Below are 17,941 nucleotides of genomic sequence, written 5' to 3'. Positions count from 1 at the left end.
CATCTGCTCACACCCACACTCACGTATTCATTTATACACACTCAGTCATACACACTCACATACAGGCTCACACTCACACCCACACGCACTCAGACACTCATCCTCGCTCACACTCACTCGGACACTCATACTCACTCATACTCACACACACTCACTCACACTCACACACACTCACTCACACTCACTCAAACACTCACTCAGACACTCACTCAGACACTCACTCAGACACTCACTTAGACACTCACTCAGACACTCATATTCATATCTGGCTGCATCACAGCCTGGTATGGCAACTGCTCGGCCCAGGACCGCAAGAAACTTCAGAGTCGTGAACACCGCCCAGTCCATCACACGAGCCTGCCTCCCATCCATTGACTCCATCTACACCTCCCGCTGCCTGGGGAAAGCGGGCAGCATAATCAAAGACCCCCCCCACCCGGCTTACTCACTCTTCCATCTTCTTCCATCGGGCAGGAGATACAGAAGTCTGAGAACACGCATGAACAGACTCAAAAACAGCTTCTTCCCCACTGTCACCAGACTCCTAAATGACCCTCTTATGGACTGACCTGATTAACACTACACCCTGTATGATTCATCCGATGCCAGTGCTTATGTAGTTACATTGTATATGTTGTGTTGCCCTATTATGTATTTTCTTTTATTCCCTTTTCTTCTCATGTACTTAATGATCTGTTGAGCTGCTCGCAGAAAAATACTTTTCACTGTAACTCGGTACACGTGACAATAAACAAATCCAATCCAATCCAATCATACTCACACACACACTCAGATACTCATACTTGCTCACACTCACTCGCACTCACTCAGGCACTCACTCAGGCACTCATACTCGCTCACACTCACACATGCTCACACTCACACATAAACTCACACACACGCTCACACACTCACTCACTTTCACACACCCACATACACAAGCACTCAGATACTCACTCAGACCCGCACTCAGACACTCACTCACACACATGCTCACACCTCACACATACACTCACACATACGCTCAAGATCACACTCACACAAACACTCGCACTCACACACAAACACACTCACACGCACGCTCATATCACACACACAATCACACATAAGCTCACACTCACACACATGCTCACACTCACACACACACACAGGCACACTCATGCATGCTCACATCACACACACAATCACACATAAGCTCACACTCACACACATGCTCACACTCAAGCTCACACTCAAACACACACAGACATACTCACGCATGCTCACATCACACACACAATCACACACAAGCTCACACACATGCTCACACTCAAGCTCACACCCACGCACACACAGACACACTCACGCATGCTCAATCACACACAACCCATCAGACCTGGCCAATGTCCCTCGACAATGATCATAGGCATGTAGTTGCTGATATGACGCTGGAGTTAGTATCATTCCCACAATATTTAAGGTCTCCTGTGTGTGTGTCGCCAACTTGGCTGTTGCCTCACTCAAGTCCAAAGACTACACACCTCCTTGAAGATATTTAAAGATTTACAACTGTGGCCATCGCCCCGACATCAACCGCCACCTTCAGTGGACTTCCATTTACAGTGAGGACTATCTCAATGGGGCTGTTTTGCTCAATCTCAGCACGTTCAATCTGTATGTTTCAGACCCTTCATCTGAATTCTTCTCCAGTTTGTTCACTGGACAGTGGTTTGCTGCTTTGCCGCATTCTGGTGGGTTTGGATATGGACCTTCCTATTGCACTAAAAACAAATAAACTCTCTGTGGCGGCACGGTTCCTGGGGATGGTCTCCCCCACAACGATAGCAGTCACAGAACCATAGAATACTGCAGTGCAGAGGAGAAACCATCGGGTCTGCACCGACAGTCACCGTGACTCCTGGGCTCATGGCCCAGTGTTTTTCCTGGCCGTTAACTACGGTCCTGTTTCTGGGATCGTGGCTGAGCTTCCTTTCGACCTGCTTCTAACCATCCCGCCCCACAACTGGTTCATCTCGCCCTCTTGCACACTTTGAAGCTCTGATGAACCTCTCTCTGTGTACGCGGTTACCTGGGCCATCTCAATCTCAATGTCAGAAGCTCCTTTTGCCCACTTATGTGGTTAATACCACATGCTAAACGCTTACAGATCATGTCTTCCAGGGCTGCACCAAATTCCCAGTGCATGGCCATTTGTCTGGCAGCGAAGGCGGAGATCGTCTCTCCTGGGGTCCCTGACAGCCGAGTTGAACTTGTAAAATTAAAAATGGTCCAGCCCCATCGCTTCCTCAATCAACACCCACCTGCTGAACTTTCCAAAATGGGACAGTGCCTGGAATAAGACGTCCTCAGCCCTCTAACCTCAGCGTTCCCCCAGCCCTGCAGGGTCACTGGTAAATACAGTTAAGAATTCAGGGGAAACCTCTTCATTCCGAGAGTGATGTGAACGTGGAACTCAGTACCACAGAGACAAATTAATGCACATCCCACGGATGCACATGCTAGATAAATACATGAGGGAGAAAGGATTAGGAGGGTGTGCTGACAGAGTGAGATAGGGTGCGAGGAGGCATGCGTGCAGCATGCACACCCAGCATGGATACATTGGGCAGAATGGCCTGTTTTTCTGCCGCATAACCAGGCTGTAACAATGAATCTCGATTCCTTGCTTGTTCAGTATGGGTCGCTGAACAGCAACGTAATAAGTGAACTTACCTTCAAGTCATTTCATATTCAATTTACATACAGTAAACTAGAAATCAATTTCCTCTGCTCTGTGCAGTGACTCAGCAAGTTCCAGCATTACAGCTTCAGAAAGTCAATTATTCACTGCAAGTGGAAATGTAATTTCAGCTCTTACACCACGATATTGACATGTCATTCTGTGTGTGTGTGAATGTGAGTATGTGCGAATGTGTACGTGCGTGAGCGTGTGGGAATGCGACCGTGAGTGGGTGTGTGTGTGAGCGTGCGTGTGTAAGCGTGGGTGTGTCTGAGTTTGAGCATAAGTGGTTGTGTGAATGTGCGTGAGTCAGTGTGAACGTGAATGTGTGTGAGTTTGTGTGAATGAGTGTGAGTGTGTGTGAGTGTGAATGGGTTTGTGAGTGAGTGTGTGCGTGTCAGTGTGTATGTGAGCGTAAGCGAGCGTCAGTGTGAACATGATTGGGTGTGTGAATGAGTGTGTTTGTGTCAGTGTGTGAGCGTGAGTGTGTGAGTTGGTCCATGATTGAGTGTGTGTATGTGTCAGCGGGTGAGAGCATGTGTGGGGAGGGGGCTGGCCGGTGCCAGGTACCGGGGTGATGTGCGGTGACTGATCTGGTGGTCCTGGCCCCTGCCCACCTCTCGTGGCTGCCCAACTCCGCCCCCCCCCCCCCCCCCCCCACCTCCCCAGTGCCCCCCAGTGCCTCTTCTGCAGCTGGTCAGCCGAGTCCATCACTCACACCCTTCTGACAGAGCACAGAGGCAGGTTGGAACGTTTGTGAAGCGGTGTTTATTGTGAACAGCTGAACATGCTTCTAAAGGTTTGTGGCCTAGCCCCTAACGCAATCCTGTGTCCTGTACCCGTGCCAACGTAACTGGTGTCTGACCTTCTTGCCTTACAGGTCCTAACGCTCATCTAGGTGGTTCCCCAGGCGGCACATCAGGGGTGGAGGTGACCTGCTGTGCATCCCGCCCTGTGACATGTGTCCCCTTTAGCGGCCGTCCACTGGAACGACCGGGCCTGGATAGGCGTGCCACAGGTGGAGTGTCACCCTGTTTGTCCGCTGCCCGTCGAATGCACCAGGGGCAGGGGGTGGAAATCTGAGGCGCTGTGGTGTTCCGGCCCCTCCCCTGCGGGGGTCACCGGCATGGGCCCCATCACCTCCTCCTCCCTCGGGGTGCCCAATGACCCCTGGCTACTCCTTGGGATGAGGGTGCGAGCGGAGCGAGCTCTGGGGCCTCCCCACCACCTGGCGCTGCCAGTCCTGGAGGCCCTCTCTCATCTCAACCAGGGTCTCAATGCTAGGAAAATAGCTCTGCTTTGATCCATGGCAGGAAAACAGGTTATCGAAATATATAACGCTTTCATTTACTCTGAAGGGGAGGAAAAAAGCAAATTTAATTTGATAATCGCCAAATTTGAGGCCCATTGCAAAGTGCAGACAAATGAAATCTTTGAGAGATTCAGGTTTAACAAACGTTTTCAAAAACATGGGGAATCATTCGCCAGCTTTGTCACCGATTTAAAATTACGAGCACAAACTTGTAACTACGCAGATTTGCATGATTCGCTGATCTGGGATCAGGTAGTCTATGGAATATACGATGGGAGGCTAAGGGAAACATTGTTACGGCAGCAAGATTTAACGCTGAAAATCGCAATTGAAAAGTGTCTATCTCACGAACAGAGTAAAAACCAATATATAGAATTTTATCACCGTGAAAAGGAGAGCGAAAGCCAACCACGAGGATGAGAGCGTTAAAATGCAGTCGCAGGCGATAAAGAAGCACGTTTCGGACAGCGCACTCCAGCCCGGGACATGCGCACTGCGCTCGAAAATGCGAGACTGAAGAAAAGAAGTCCGCGCATGCGCGAACGTGTCTCATGCGCCAGAGAGACGACGTCATGACGTGTTACCGATGTGGCAACGCCCACTTAAAAAGGAAATGCCCGGCTCAAGGCAAACACTGTTTAAAGAGTGGAAAACGCAGTCACTGTGCATCACAATGCAGATCTACAGCATAATATCAATCTCCGACACCAAGGCAAAAGAACATCAACGTTCGCAGTGTGGATTCATCGGCGCAGAACAAATCTGAACAAAATTATTCATCCGAAGAGGATCATTTTTCCTTAGAAAACACGTTTCTCGTGGAAATAATTGAAAAGAGTGAGGAACCTCAAGCAATAACCAAAGCTCCTCAACAGGTCAACGTGATCCACTGCAACAGTGAATGGACCTCAACAGTGCAAGTTAACAATTTTCCAGCCCTGTTCAAGCTTGACACTGGGCTCCAGCCAATCAACTGACAAGCAAAGATCTCGACACGATCCCAGGGGAACACGAGATGCCACCTGCTGCATGTGGGCTGAAAGACGACAATGGCAACCAGATCGCTTCAAGAAGATGGTGCCATCTTAAAGTCGCAAACAAAAAAGTAAAGCAGACACTACGATTTGAGATAGTGGCCGAGAAATCATCACTGTGAGGCGCTCAGGCTCGCAAAGACTCGCGGCTTGTTCAACGAATCTACATGATTACTCAGCATACATCACACATGGAAGATGAAATCCAGCAGATACTTCAAAAATACCCTGACGTATTTAAAGGTAAGGGCACTTTACCTTACCACTACAAGATCTTACTGAAAAAAGATGCAAAACCTGTAATTCATCCGCCTAGAAGGGTTCCAGCTCCTTTGCGAGAGAGATTGAAACTACAACTTGACCGCCTTCAGTCACATGGAATCATGGCAGCACGGTAGCATAGTGGTTAGCACAATTGCTTCACAGCTCCAGGGTCCCAGGTTCGAGTCCCGGCTTGGGTCGCTGTCTGTGCGGAGTCTGCACGGTCTCCCCGTGTGTGCGTGGGTTTCCTCCGGGTGCTCCGGTTTCCTCCCACAGTCCAAAGATGTGCAGGTTAGGTGGATTGGCCACGCTAAATTGCCCTTAGTGTCCAAAAAGGTTAAGTTGGGGTTACTGGGTTACGGGCATAGGGTAATGATGTGGGCTTGAGTAGGGTGCTCTTTGTAAGGGCCGGTCCAGACCCGATGGGCCGAATGGCCTCCTTCTGCACTGTAAATTCTATGACCTCTCGAGTCACGCAGCTGACTGACTGGGTCAGCTCTCTGGTGTGTGTCAAGAAACCATCTGGAGATCTTAGAATCTGCATAGATCCAAAGGATTCGAACAAAAATATTCGTAGGGAACATTATCCCATCCCTAAGCATGAAGAGATCACATGCGAGTTGGACAATGCTCGCATCTTCACTAAACGCGACGCTGCACAGGGATTCTGGCAGATGCAGCTTGACGACTCGAGCAGATTATTGTGCACTTTCAATAATCCATTTGGACGCTTCTAATTTAACCGCATGCTCTTTGGGATAATTTCCACTTCAGAGCTTTTCCATAGGATAATGGAGCAGATGACGGTGTAAGAGTCCATGTCGATGACATCATCATCTGGTCCACGACTGAAGAAGAACACATTTGTTGTTTAAACAAAGTGTTTGAAAGAATCCATAAGTTTGGATTGAAGATAAACCAGTCAAAGTGCACGTTTGCACAAACATCTTTGAACTTCTTGGGAGATACCATTTCCCCTCAAGGAGTCAGACCAGAGAATGTGAAGATTTCTGCAAAGCAGAATATGAAAAGAGGGTAAAAAGGCTGTGCTAAGATTTCTGGGCTTTGTAAACTTCGTGGGCAAGTTTATCTCGAACCTGCCCACGAGGACGTTAGCTTTACGCAGTTTGATAAGGAAGACCACCAACTTTGAACGGACACCAAAATGAATGGGAGGATCTCAAACATCAACTAATGACTGCACCAATTCTTGCTTTCTTCGACCCGACTAGAGCAACCAAGATATCCACTGATGCAAGTCAGGATGGGATAGGCGCTGTTCTTCTACAACAGAACGATCATCTGATTGGGTTCCAGTTGCATATGCTTCATGAGTTATGACTGTAATAGAGTGCAGATATGCACAGATAGAAAAGGAATTTCACGGGAATACTGAAATTCCACGACTATGTGCACGGGCTTCCAGCATTTATAGTGGAAACGGATCACAGACCCTTGGTTCACATAATAGATAAGAATTTGAATGACGACTTCCGGGTGCGGCGATGACCAGCTGAGTCGCACGTTTCGGCAGCTCCCTGTGAAACGGACTTTTGGGCTCTTGATAGGAGCCCCAACGGCAATTTTGACGGCTAAAAACACTGTGCGGTAAACCAGAAGGGAATCCCCCCTGGATACGGATGGAAAAAGGAGGAGAGAGTGGCCGGATTGCAGTGGATCCTTTAGAACAGCGGCAAGGAAGGCAAGCAAAAACCAAGATGGCGTCGGAAGGTGGCAGTTTAACATGGGGCCCTGAACAACAAGAGTTCTTGAAATGCTGTGTGGAAGAGATCAAAAAGGAAATGAAGAAAGAACTGTTGGCCCCGATACTACAGGCGATCGAAGGGCTAAAGGAGGAACAAAAGACCCAGGAGCGGGAGCTTTGGGTCGTGAAGGCAAAGGCAGCCGAGAATGAGGACGATATACAGGGCCTGGTGGTGAAGACGGAGACGCATGAGGCACATCAGAAACGATGTGTGGAAAGGTTGGAGGCACTGGAAAACAACGCAAGAAGGAACAACCTGAGGATTCTTGGTCTTCCTGAAGGTGTGGAGGGAGCGGACGTCGGGGCATATGTGAGCACGATGCTGCACTCGTTAATGGGAGCGGAGGCCCCGGCGGGTCCGTTGGAGGTGGAGGGAGCATACCGAGTGATGGCGCGAGGACCGAGAGCAGGAGAAATTCCCAGAGCCATAGTGGTGAGATTCCTCCGTTTTAAGGATAGAGAAATGGTCCTTAGATGGGCGAAGAAAACTCGGAGCAGTAAATGGGAGAACGCGGTGATCCGCGTTTATCAAGACTGGAGTGCGGAGGTGGCGAGAAGGAGGGCGAGCTTTAATCGGGCCAAGGCGGTGCTTCATAAAAAGAAGATAAAATTTGGAATGCTGCAACCGGCAAGACTGTGGGTCACATATCGAGGGAGGCACCACTACTTTGAGACGGCGGATGAAGCGTGGACTTTTATTGTGGAAGAAAAACTGGAATGAGCGGGTTATTAAAAAGAACGTTCGAACAAAGTGGTGGGGCGAATGTGGGGGGCAAAGAGGGGTTTTATGTACTAATCCTGCGATGTGGTAACTTTTCTCTCTCCCACAGGTGGTGATGGGGGGAGGAGGGGAGGTGGAGGAGATGGGGCGTTGGCCATTGGGGGCGGGGCCAAGGGAGAACGCGGGCTTGGTTCCCGCGCTATGATAATCATGGCGGGAATAGAGAAGCAGGAAGGAGGGGGCGTCACACGGTGCGAGCCGAGGTCACGGGGGGAAGCCGAGGTATGGGAGGGGATGGGCGGGGGGGGCACCGCCTGGGGGAGATACAGCTGCGTGGGAACCGGGTGAGGAGCTGGAAAAAGGTGATGGCTAATCGACAAGGGGGGGGGGGTAGGAAGCCCCCCAACTCGGCTGATCACGTGGAACGTGAGAGGGCTGAACGGGCCGATAAAGAGGGCACGGGTACTCGCACACCTTAAGAAACTTAAGGCAGATGTGGTTATGTTACAGGAAACGCACCTGAAACTGATAGACCAGGTTAGGCTACGCAAAGGATGGGTGGGGCAGGTGTTCCATTCGGGGCTAGATGCGAAAAACAGGGGGGTGACTATATTAGTGGGGAAGCGGGTAATGTTCGAGGCAAAGACTATAGTGGCGGATAACGGGGGCAGATACGTGATGGTGAGTGGCAAACTACAGGGGGAGACGGTGGTTTTGGTAAACGTATATGCCCCGAACTGGGATGATGCCAATTTTATGAGGCGGATGCTAGGACGCATTCCGGACCTAGAGATGGGAAAGCTGATAATGGGGGGAGATTTTAATACGGTGTTGGAACCAGGGCTGGATAGGTCGAAGTCCAGGACTGGAAGGAGGCCGGCAGCAGCCAAGGTACTTAAAGATTTTATGGAGCAGATGGGAGGTGTAGACCCGTGGAGATTTAGCAGACCTAGGAGTAAGGAGTTCTCGTTTTTCTCTTATGTCCATAAAGTCTACTCGCGAATAGACTTTTTTGTGCTGGGTAGGGCATTGATCCCGAAGGTGAGGGGAACGGAGTATACGGCTATAGCCATTTCGGATCACGCTCCACACTGGGTGGACTTGGAGATAGGGGAGGAAACAGGAGGGCGCCCACCCTGGAGAATGGACATGGGACTAATGGCAGATGAGGGGGTGTGTCTAAGGGTGAGGGGGTGCATTGAAAAGTACTTGGAACTCAATGATAATGGGGAGGTCCAGGTGGGAGTGGTCTGGGAGGCGTTGAAGGCGGTGGTTAGAGGGGAGCTGATATCAATAAGGGCACATAAAGGGAAGCAGGAGAGTAAGGAACGGGAGCGGTTGCTGCAAGAACTTTTGAGGGTGGACAGACAATATGCGGAAGCACCGGAGGAGGGACTGTACAGGGAAAGGCAAAGGCTACATGTAGAATTTGACTTGCTGACTACAGGCACTGCAGAGGCACAATGGAGGAAGGCACAGGGTGTACAGTACGAATATGGGGAGAAGGCGAGCAGGTTGCTGGCACACCAATTGAGGAAAAGGGGAGCAGCGAGGGAAATAGGGGGAGTGAGGGATGAGGAAGGAGAGATGGAGCGGGGAGCGGAGAGAGTGAATGGAGTGTTCAAGACATTTTATAAAAAATTATATGAAGCTCAACCCCCGGATGGGAGGGAGAGAATGATGGGCTTCTTGGATCAGCTGGAATTTCCCAAGGTGGAAGAGCAGGAAAGGGTGGGACTGGGAGCACAGATCGAGGTAGAAGAAGTGGTGAAAGGAATTAGGAGCATGCAGGCGGGAAAGGCCCCGGGACCGGATGGATTCATAGTCGAATTCTATAGAAAATATGTGGACTTGCTCGCCCCGGTACTGACGAGGACCTTTAATGAGGCAAAGGAAAGGGGACAACTGCCCCCGACTATGTCTGAAGCAACGATATCGCTTCTCTTAAAGAAGGAAAAGGACCCGCTACAATGCGGGTCCTATAGACCTATTTCCCTCCTAAATGTAGATGCCAAGGTCCTGGCCAAGGTAATGGCAATGAGAATAGAGGAATGTGTCCCGGGGGTGGTCCACGAGGACCAAACTGGGTTTGTGAAGGGGAGACAGCTGAACACGAATATACGGAGGTTGTTAGGGGTAATGATGATGGCCCCACCAGAGGGAGAAACGGAGATAGTAGTGGCGATGGATGCCGAGAAAGCATTTGATAGAGTGGAGTGGGATTATTTGTGGGAGGTGTTGAGGAGATTTGGTTTTGGAGAGGGGTATGTTAGATGGGTGCAGCTGTTGTATAGGGCCCCAGTGGCGAGCGTGGTCACGAATGGACGGGGATCTGCATATTTTCGGCTCCATAGAGGGACAAGGCAGGGATGCCCTCTGTCCCCATTATTGTTTGCACTGGCGATTGAGCCCCTGGCGATAGCGTTGAGGGGTTCCAAGAAGTGGAGGGGAGTACTTAGGGGAGGAGAAGAACACCGGGTATCTTTGTATGCGGACGATTTGCTACTATACGTGGCGGACCCGGTGGAGGGGATGCCAGAAATAATGCGGATACTTGGGGAGTTTGGGGATTTTTCAGGGTATAAATTGAACATGGGGAAAAGTGAGTTGTTTGTGGTGCATCCAGGGGAGCAGAGTAGAGAAATAGAGGACCTACCGTTGAGGAAGGTAACAAGGGACTTTCGTTACCTGGGGATCCAGATAGCTAAGAATTGGGGCACATTGCATAGGTTAAATTTAACGCGGTTGGTGGAACAGATGGAGGAGGATTTCAAGAGATGGGATATGGTATCCCTGTCAATGGCAGGGAGGGTGCAGGCGGTTACGATGGTGGTCCTCCCGAGATTCCTCTTTGTGTTTCAGTGCCTCCCGGTGGTGATCACGAAGGCTTTTTTTAAAAGGATTGAAAAGAGCATCATGGGTTTTGTGTGGGCCGGGAAGACCCCGAGAGTGAGGAAGGGATTCTTACAGCGTAGCAGGGATAGTGGGGGGCTGGCACTACCGAGCCTAAGTGAGTATTATTGGGCCGCTAATATTTCAATGGTGAGTAAGTGGATGGGAGAGGAGGAGGGAGTGGCGTGGAAGAGATTAGAGAGGGCGTCCTGTAGGGGGACTAGCCTACAGGCTATGGTGACAGCCCCATTGCCGTTCTCACCGAGGAACTACACCACAAGCCCGGTGGTGGTGGCTACACTGAAGATTTGGGGACAGTGGAGACGGCATAGGGGAAAGACTGGAGCCTTGGGGGGGTCCCCGATAAGAAACAACCATAGGTTTGCCCCGGGGGGAATGGATGGGGGATATGGAATGTGGCAAAGAGCAGGAATAACGCAACTGAAAGATCTGTTTGTGGATGGGAAGTTCGCGAGTCTGGGAGCGCTGACCGAGAAATATGGGTTGCCCCAAGGGAATGCATTCAGGTATATGCAACTGAGGGCTTTTGCGAGGCAACAGGTGAGGGAATTCCCGCAGCTCCCGACACAAGAGGTGCAGGACAGAGTGATCTCAAAGACATGGGTGGGGGATGGTAAGGTGTCAGATATATATAGGGAAATGAGGGACGAAGGGGAGACTATGGTAGCTGAACTAAAAGGGAAATGGGAAGAAGAGCTGGGGGAGGAGATCGAGGAGGGGCTGTGGGCAGATGCCCTAAGCAGGGTAAACTCGTCGTCCTCGTGCGCCAGGCTAAGCCTGATTCAGTTTAAGGTATTACACAGGGCACATATGACTGGAGCACGGCTCAGTAAATTTTTTGGGGTGGAAGATAGGTGTGCGAGGTGCTCGAGAAGCCCAGCGAATCATACCCATATGTTTTGGTCATGCCCGGCACTACAGGGGTTTTTGATGGGGGTGACAAAGGTGCTTTCAAAAGTAGTAGGAGTCCGGGTCGAACCAAGCTGGGGGTTGGCTATATTTGGGGTTGCACAAGAGCCGGGAGTGCAGGAGGCGAGAGAGGCCGATGTTTTGGCCTTTGCGTCCCTAGTAGACCGGCGCAGGATATTGCTAATGTGGAAAGAAGCCAAGCCCCCGGGGGTGGAGACCTGGATAAATGACATGGCGGGGTTTATAAAGCTAGAGCGGATTAAGTTCGTCCTAAGGGGGTCGGCTCAAGGGTTCACCAGGCGGTGGCAACCGTTCGTCGAATACCTCGCAGAAAGATAGACGGAATGGGAAAAAGAAGGCAGCAGCAGCAGCCCAGGATCGGGGGTGGGGGGGAGGAGGAACCAGAAGGACTCTCAGGGTTGTTAATATATACTGTATAGTATGTATAGGCCGTTGCTACAGATAATTATATATTGGACTGTTAAATTATATTTTTGGAGAGTGTTACTTGTGACAAGGCAGTTGCCAATTAGGGTTAGTTTTCATTTTTGTTATTTATTATTTATTCATTTTTTGTTTATAAAATAGGTCATTGTTATTTGTGTTGTTATAATATTGTGTAAAGGATGCACAATGTACTGTGTTGGTTGACCAAAAATTTTCAATAAAATATTTAATAAAAAAAAAAAGAATTTGAATGACATGACTCCTCGCCTACAGAGTATCATGAGGAAGTTAAGGAGGTATGACTTCACCTTGGTATGCACTCCGGGAAAAGATCTCGTCATTGCTGATATGCTGTCCAGATCAAATGACACAGAAAGTTCTCCACCAGAGTATATTAGAGACATCGAAGCTCAAATGCAGTTCTGCACGGAGAATCTTCCGGAATCTGATGAAAAGCGACAACTGATTCGTCAAGAAGCAGAGAAAAATGCGACCTTGCGAAGGGTGATGCACCATCTCTACCATGGTTGGCCAAAGGGATGATGTCCACGCTATCAAAACATTCAGACTGAGTGAGCTGAGTTGATGGTCTATTGTTATCCAATGACCAAATTGTAATTCCACTGGGTCTACACTCCGAGGCGCTGCACAAGATTCATGAGGGACATCACGGAATCGAGAAATGTAAGAGGAGAGCGCGACAGGCAATTTACTGGCCTGGGATCAAGAAAGAAATAACTGACATGGTCAAGACATGTGACACCTGTCAGAAACATCAACTTGCACAGTGTGAAGATCCACTTCAGCAACACGAGTTAACAACATCACCATGGATGAAAGTTGGCGTAGATCCGTTCCATACTGCTGGTCGTGACTACGTTCTCATCATGTAGTACTACTCAAACTTTCCGGAGGTTATGAAACTTCCTGATCTTACTTCTTCATCTGTCATAAAGGCTTGTAAGGAAACATTTTCGCAACATGGGATTCCACACACGGTAATGTCCAATAATGGTCCTTGTTTCGCAAGTTGGGAATGGACACAGTTTTCAAATAACTACAACTTTCGTCATGTGATATCCAGTTCACACTACCCACAATCCAATGAAAAATGTGTTCATGTCATCAAACAACTTATCAGTAAGGCGAATGATTCACAATCTGACATACATTTGTCTTTGTTCTCGTACCGAGCAACTCCATTAAGCTCAGGACTGTCACCAGCTCAGATGCTTTTTAACAGAGAAATCAGAACAACTTTACCTGCAATACAATTCAAGGATCCTGATCACTTGTATGTTCTCAACAAAATCAAAGAGCAACGTTCTAAACAGAGGCAATACTATGATCAGCACGCGATCGAGCTCAAACCACTGACAAAAGGTGACATTGTCAGACTGAGAAATCCAGAAGGAGGATGTTCTGCTCCAGCTACAGTACTCAAGCAAGCAGCACCGTGATCCTACATCGTCAAATCTGCTGAGGGGGCGATTTTTCAACCTACTGAAGATTCAACTTCAACCACCAGTTCTTCCTACATTGAATCTGAATGAGTCACTAATTCGACAAAATTTACTTCACAGCAAGGCGACAGACGATGTTCACAAAGACGGTAAAATATCCACGTCACCACTTCAACAGTTAAGAAGATCTAATAGAAGAAGAAAGAAACCCAACCGACTCAATTTATAAAGATTGGACTCTTAAATGATACTTACATAAGAACATAAGAACTAGCAGCAGGAGTAGGCCACCTGGCCCCTCGAGCCTGCTCCGCCATTCAATGAGATCATGGCTGATCTTTTGTGGACTCAGCTCCACTTTCCGGCCCGAACACCATAACCCTTAATCCCTTTATTCTTCAAAAAATTATCTATCTTTATCTTAAAAACATTTAATGAAAGAGACTCAACTGCATTACTGGGCAAGGAATTCCATAGATTCACAACCCTTTGGGTGAAGAAGTTCCTCCTAAACTCAGTCCTAAATCTACTTCCCCTTATTTTGAGGCTATGCCCCCTAGTTCTCCTTTCACTCGCCAGTGGAAACAACCTGCCCGCATCTATCCTATCTATTCCCTTCATAATCTTATATGTTTCTATAAGATCCCCCCTCATCCTTCTAAATTCCAACGAGTACAGTCCCAATTTACTCAACCTCTCCTCGTAATCCAACCCCTTCAGCTCTGGGATTAACCTAGTGAATCTCCTCTGCACACCCTCCAGTGCAAGTATGTCCTTTCTCAAGTAAGGAGACCAAAACTGAACACAATACTCCAGGTGTGGCCTCACTAACACCATATACAATTGCAGCATAACCTCCCTAGTCTTAAACTCCATGCCTCTAGCAATGAAGGACAAAATTCCATTTGCCTACTTAATCACCTATTGCACCTGTAAACCAACTTTTTGCGACTCATGCACTAGCACACCCAGGGCTCGCTGCACAGCAGCATGTTTTAATATTTTATCATTTATTGCTGTTATTCCTACCAAAATGGATAACCTCACATTTGTCAACATTGTATTCCATCTGCCAGGCCCTAGCAAATTCACTTAACCTATCCAAATCCCTCTGCAGACTTCCAGTATCCTCTGCACTTTTTGCTTTACCACTCATCTTAGTGTCGTCTGCAAACTTGACAACATTGCCCTTGGTCCCCAACTCCAAATGATCTATGTAAATTGTGAACAACTGTGGGCCTAACACTGATCCCTGAGGGACACCACTAGCTACTGATTGCCGACCAGAGAAACACCCATTAATCCCCACTCTTTGCTTTCTATTAATTAACCAATCCTCTATCCAGGCTACTACTTTCCCCTTAATGCCATGCATCTTTACCTTATGCAAGAACCTTTTGTGTGCCACGTTGTCAAAGGCTTTCTGGAAATCCAGATATACCACATCCATTGGCTCCCTGTTATCTATCGCACTGGTAATGTCCTCAAAAAATTCCACTAAATTAGTTAGGCATGACCTGCCCTTTATGAACCCATGCTGCATCTGCCCAATGAGACAATTTCCATCCAGATGCCTCGCTATTTCTTCCTTGATGATAGATTCCAGCATCTTCCCTACTACCGAAGTTAAGCTCACTGGCCTATAATTACCCGCTTTCTGCCTACCTCCTTTTTTAAACAGTGGTGCCTCTGTTGTTTTGGTAAATTATCGTTAATGCATTTGCAACTTCCCTAGCCATCTCTTTGAGCATTCTGGGATGCATTCCATCAGGGCCAGGAGACTTCATAGATTATCATCATAGAATTTACAGTGCAGAAGGAGGCCATTTGGCCCATCGAGTCTGCACCGGCTCTTGGAAAGAGCACCCGACCCAAGGTCACCACTTCTACCCTGTCCCCATAACCCAGTAACCCCACCCAACACTAAGGGCAATTTTGGACACTAATTCTCCCCGTGTCTGCGTCGGTCTCACCCCCACAACCCAAAAAGATGTGCAGGGTTTTGACATGCAAAAGATTTGACATGCTAAATTGCACCTTAATTGGAAAAATTTAAATTAATTTTAAAAAGTAAGTTCTTCACTGAGAGTGACTCGCTGAGAGAGGACGTACTCACTGAGGGAGTTAGTTACTCATTATTCTACCACTGACAATAGCTGCAATGCTGACAAATCGTCATGAAAAATGACATCTGTGCAAAATGGCCTTCCCTCCCGTCCCTGGTGAACTTTATGTGGGATGTTTGAATGACAGTAAAGTTATTTAATGTTAGCAAGTACTGCAGGACACAACTGCTAACAAAGGCATTAGTGCAAGTTAATGAGAGCTAATGTGAAACAGCCAGGGCAGCGTAATTAGAATTGAATCAATCTGCATATTGTTTGCTGATTGGTGGGGGGTTGGGGGGGGCTGTTGGGGGGGGGGGGGGGGTAGTTGTGATGTCAATAGCAGTGGGAGCCAAATACACTCAGAAAGAGAAATCGCAGGATCATCAGGATCAGAAGAGGAAAAATAGAACTTCAGAATAAAGCTTGCAGGAATGGAAGATTCCAGGGGCAGGATTCGCCGTTTCCCGGCGGCGATTTCGTAATCGACGATCGGGCGGAGAATCCATTTTTACGACCGAATCAGTGGCGGCGCCGGTTTTACGCAGGTTGCGCATTCTCCCCGCCCCCCCTCCAAAAGGGCGTCATCGCGGCGCGTGCCGCACGCCATTGGGACGGCCTGAGGACGTCACCTGAATGCCCTCCCCCGATGCAGCCACCCCCCCGATGGGCCGGGTTTCCAACCACGCGGTTGATGTTACAATGGTCGGGAACCTGTTGTGGCGACTGCGGACTGTGTCCAGTCGGGACGGGCGCCGTGCTGCTGGCCGGAGGGGCTCCGGCGCGGTTTGGGGGGACTGTTTGGGGGGGGGGCTGCTGGTGCGGCGTGGATTTTTCCCACGCAAAACGCCACAGATCCGCCAGACGTCCAGCCCCAGATGTGAGTGCGACAGGTCTGGGAAATGACAAAACTCGACATGACAATGGGTCAGTAACAGGAGTCTGATGTGTGGTTGAGGATATTCACTCAGGGCTGGATTCACTGGCTGATTATTCTAATGTATTGAAATAGTTTTTAATACATTAATTAATTTATGTTCGATCTCTGGGATTGGGCAATTTCCTTTCATTTATTCATTTATATGTAATTTCTTTCAAACAACGAGCAACGTAACCCGAAATGAATTCCTGTGTGGACAGTAAAGTGAAATTGAATTGGATTAATTGAATTGCAGCAGGTGGAATGTCCTGTCCAATGGGCTGGTGGAAATCGATTCAGAAGTAGCTTTCGAAAAGATAATTAGATAAGTACTTAAAAGAAAAAAGGCTGCAGCGAGTTGGAGAAAGAGCAGGACAGTGGAATTAACTGGATTGATCTTCGAAAGGGCTGGCACTGGCTCAATGGGCCGAATGGCCTTCTCCTATGGCTGTGCTATCCAGTGATTCTAAGCGAAAAAGCCTATTCCAAATAGGGGACTCTTACTAATAATGAGCTTCATCACAGAAACTGGAAAATCGCACTATGGTGGGGAACTGTAGATAGTCACAGTAGCTACTGAGGCCATTCGGTCCATTATACTTGTGTCAGCTCTCTGATATCCACTGAAGTATAAGCAAAATACCGCGGATGCTGGAAATCTGAAATAAAAATGGGAAACGCTGAATTGGGACTGGGTCCTGTGTCGAGCGAGTTTAGCCGGGTGTTTCCCAGCGCTCTCCACGATCTCGAACGGGACACTGTTGCAATCCGGGGCCTCAGTGGGGAACGCCCTGCCAAAGCCGGACTTAGCCCCATTTCCTGCACTGAGGAGCTCAGCTCGCCAGAACGCCTCAGTGAAGGTGGAGATCGGGACGCCATTTTTAAATGGTGCCCAGATCTCCCGACGTGACCCCCAGACCCCCAACTCACCAAAAGGAGATCCTTGGCCCCCCACCCCATCACCCAACCTCACCTGGGCAGGGCACCCACAGGCCGGATTCCCAGTGCAAGCTCAATGGCAGCCTGGCACCTTGGCACTGCCAGTCTGGCACGTCCCCTTCCAGCCTGGCAGTGCCACCCTGTCACCGTGGCCATGCCACCCTGGCACCTTGGCCGTGCCAGACTGGCACCCACATGGCACTGCCAGGGTGACAGATTGGCAGTGCCAGGGTGCTACTCTGCCCGGTGGTCAACCACCCGGGAGCTTCCGATCTCCTGGGAGAGCCCCCCCCCCAACCCCATGTGCCTTTCCGCCTGGTCCCCTTTAATGGGGATCAGGATTGAATGGCGCTTGCCTAAGGTCACCAAGGCTAAGGGGTTAAATTCCAACGTCTCGGGTAGATCAGGTGAGCTGCATATCAGAGTGAGGTTAG

Source organism: Scyliorhinus torazame, chromosome 12, assembly GCF_047496885.1.
Source record: "Scyliorhinus torazame isolate Kashiwa2021f chromosome 12, sScyTor2.1, whole genome shotgun sequence".
Classification (NCBI taxonomy): domain Eukaryota; kingdom Metazoa; phylum Chordata; class Chondrichthyes; order Carcharhiniformes; family Scyliorhinidae; genus Scyliorhinus; species Scyliorhinus torazame.
The sequence above is the reverse complement of the archived record's forward strand: the minus strand, read 5'-3'. Positions refer to the sequence as shown.